This window comes from Felis catus, chromosome C1 (genome assembly GCF_018350175.1).
Source record: "Felis catus isolate Fca126 chromosome C1, F.catus_Fca126_mat1.0, whole genome shotgun sequence".
In the NCBI taxonomy this organism is placed as follows: domain Eukaryota; kingdom Metazoa; phylum Chordata; class Mammalia; order Carnivora; family Felidae; genus Felis; species Felis catus.
In genome coordinates this window covers 90022502-90026708 of record NC_058375.1, presented here as the reverse complement: position 1 = coordinate 90026708, position 4207 = coordinate 90022502, and positions in this window count along the sequence as shown.

Here is a 4207-nt window from a genome sequence, read left to right as displayed (position 1 = left end):
CACATACCTATTTGAATTGCTTAAAAAACAAACAAGCAAACAAACAAAATCCCAAAAAAGCTGACAATACCAAATGATGGTGAAGATACAGACAAAAGAAATTCTAATTCATTGGTAGAGGGAATACAAATTGACACTGCCACACTGAAAGACAGTTTAGCAGTTTCTTAAAAAGCTAAGCGTAGTTTCCCCATGCTACACAACTACATTCTCAGATAATACTCAGCTGATCTGAAAATCTGTTTCTACACAAAGACCTGCACATGATGTTCATAGCAACTTTATTCATAATTGCAAAAAGAGGAAGCATCCAATCTGTCCTTTAGTAGATGAATATATGAATAAACTGGGGTACCTCCATACAAAGGAATATTATTCAGCAGTAAAAAAGAAATGGTTTATCAAGCACTGAAAAGGTATTGATGAACCTTTAAAATGAAGTGCTGTGTGAAAGCACAAGAAGTGCTGTGTGAAAGCAAGTCTAAAAGGGCTACATACTGTATGATACCAAGTATATGATATTGTATGAAAGGGAAAACCATGAAAATAGTGAAAATGATCAATGGTTGATAGGTATGGGAGGGGTGAACAGGTGAAGCACAGGGGAGTTTTTCATGGATATGAAACTATTCCATATGATTCTGTAATGGTGGATACCTGACATTATGCATTTGTCAAAACCCACAGAATTTCACAGAACAAAAAATTTGAATGGTCTTCAAATTTTAGCAAGCCATTTCAGGAGGCAGAGGTATCCAGAAAAGAATGTAGAAAGTGGTGACACTCTCACTACAGTTGCCCCTTAAACAATGGTGGGAGTTAGGGGTGCCAACCCTCCATGAAGTAAAAAGTCTGCATCTAACCTGACTCCCTAAAAACTTTACTAATAGTCTACGGTTGACCAGAAGCCTTACCAAATAGCATAAAGAACCGATTAACATTTATTTTACAAGTTACACGTGCTACATACTGTATTCTTAATATAAAGTTAAACAGACAAAAACATGTATGAAGAAAGCCAAAAGAGAAAATACATTTACATTATTGTAATGTGTTTATTGGAAAAAAAATCTGCCTATAGTGGACCTGCGCAGTTCAAACTCATATTGCTCAAGGGTCAACTATCTTTTACAAGAGTATGAAACAACCTCTCTGAGAGGGGAGAGTGAAGGTGCTACCCTAAGTAACTGTGGAAATGAATGAAATCTGTGGGGCTAAAGGCAAAATCAGCTGCACATAAGCATTGTGCTCTACTTCATAAAGTTATGTCCAGTGGGCAAAAAGATTAAGAACCCTGATGCTGTTTTAAAAGTATGCTGGAATTGAACTATTATTTAAATGATTCAGGCTGATGTTAAGGGGCTGGGTTTCTTATTGTGGGAGTGGAAATTTACAGATATGTATGTGCAAAAGTCTTCAATGACAGTAGTGCATTAATTAGAGTTAGAGATATCAGTATGCAGTCATGTTTGTCTTCATATAGATAGAAATATCTAGTTAGTATATACACTGTTAGTAAACACACATGTATTGCTTGCTCTATCAGTCAAAAGAAGCTGAAAACAAAGATCTTTCATATCAATAAGCACACCTAGTGTCCAGGCTTGGTTCCTAATGTGATTCTTCAAGGAAAGGAATCAGGGCTCCTTGGAGAAGTGGCTGACTCTAGGACTGGGCCTGGAAATAAACAATATGATCCTGGAGCTTGTTTAGTGTCAGCAAGTAAGAACATGCTCATACAAACAAAAAATCAGGCAAACAAGAAAATCCCTCGCTGATGATATGTCATGTGCCAAAGAAGCACAGGAGCCCATCAAGTAAGTTCACAATGGCCAAAATCCCAAAAAATGATCTTAATGGTTCCAAAGCCAGAGCAATTTGAGCAATAACATAAATAAAAGAGTATTGGATTTTAATCATAAGTATAAAATAAATACCTAGAGTTGACACTGATATAAATGATTGACTAATGAAATATATGAAGAAGCAATATATCTACCATAAAAAGAATTCCAAATGATTTATGTAGAAGTCCTCCATCAACAGGAGAACTCCTACTGAAGTTTTCTCTCTATATAGTGACTACTTTTCAAGGAATATAGAATGGAAAAGGGTGGAAAACAGTAACCATAGAGTAGAAAAACCTGAAAACCACTATCTCAGTGAGGTGATAAGATTATGTCATAAAGATTATTGGTTGACCTAAATATAAAAATCAAGATGTTATACATCTCCTGAAGCATTTGATGATAATTCTTCATCTGACCTTGGAAGCTTTCTTACAATGTGTTCCCACTCTATTCTTTTTTTTCTTTATGTTTTATTTAATTTTGGTGTTTTGTTGTCCTCTGAAAATTTAGACAGAATTCTACTCTACAAAATGGAATAAATTTGGCATAAAAGAACATAGGAAATATTCCCAAGTCTTCCAGAAAATAACATATATCGAACTTAAACATTCAGGGAAGTAAAATATATATTGTGAATACCCATAGGGAAACTCAAGAATTATAGGCTTAAATGTAGGTAAAATTAGCTATTTTGATTGATTTATACAAAATAATTTAATTGTCATATTTAATATTCTGAACAGAATAGTAAATATGTTAAGCTACATCAATAAATCTAGAATCAGTCTCCGTTAGCTTTGTAAAGTTGAAGCAAAATAAGCACTTGAAAGAACTGAAATATTGAAAAGAATATAATAAGTTTCTCTTATTTGAGGTAAATATCATTTTTTATGTTCTAGAGCAATGTTGTGATAACCTCCAGTGTACATTATATATTTAAACCAATTTAACAAATGTTACAAAAATATTTAAAGATATTTTAAAAATTTTATCACTGCTCCAACATTGCAAATTTAGGGTAAGTTATGGGTATATGGTAGCATGAGTTTTATTAAATATATACAAACATGGAATTTTAGAATCTATCCATGGATCCACAAACATATACATACACATACATAATATAGATTACATTATATATAATATATAGGATTAGATATATCATGTTACATATTATATATTATACATGTATATAAATATTGTCTTTATCATCTTCAATTCCCAAAAGATGATTTTGATTTTTCTTTAACTGATCATATATGGCTTATAATTTAGAAGGGAGTCAAGGACATAATGAACAGTGTAAACAGACTCTTGGTCCTCTAGCCATGAAGCTCCTCTCACAAACAAAATAGTTTCTTATTCATACTTCAGTGATATTTTATGTAACATGTAATATACATATCCATCCATATGGATATATGTAGAGAAGTGTAAATATGCATATACATATATGTATTTTTAATTTCATGAATAAATCTCATATAATAGAATCCTAGGGTAGAATTAGTGGATCAAAGTGTACATTCTAAATTTTAATAAGTTTGTTGAATTTTCTCAAAGTTACAGCAATGTACCCTTGCCCTTATACATATTCTGGCCAATACAAAACTTTATCCAATTTTCTGGTCTTCATAAATTTGATAAAATAGGTAATTGTGGTTTTATTTTTGCATTTCTCTTATATTTAACATAGTTACACATCCATTAATATGTTTGATAACTATTACACTTTACATATTAACTTTTTTCATGTCTTGGCTCATTTTTTTGTTTTTATTTTTATTTTTGTTTATTTTGATTTTTATTACTGATTCACTATGTATAAAGATAATTAGTTTATCCAATAATTATCCTTTTGTACACTTTTCCAGTTTTCCAGTTGTCTGTTTCTCATGATACAATTCAAAATTTAACATTTACTTTTTCAGTCATTGGTCTTTTTCTGCTCTTGAATCTTTGAGTCATATTAAGAAAGGCTTCCAATAATCTGTGATTCTGAAAGAATAATTTTGTATTTTCTTATACTACTGTGGCTGTATTATTTTTGCTTAAATATTTGAATTATTAGGCTTATACTTTGATTTAAAGCCTGAGGTATGGATCTTATTTTGGAGGAGAGTGAGGATGCTGTTTTTATATTTATGTTTTCCAGATTGCTACTGTACTTTCTCAACATTCTTAAGAAATACATCTGTCCCTCACTGATTTGCAATATTATATTTATCAAAAACTATATTCCTTAATATATATGTGTTTGTTTGGAAAGGATTTTCATTTACTCATTCATTCTACAAAAAACTTAAACTTTGTTTCTGTTATTACTGTTTTTAAGTTTTAAAGATTATATATATGTA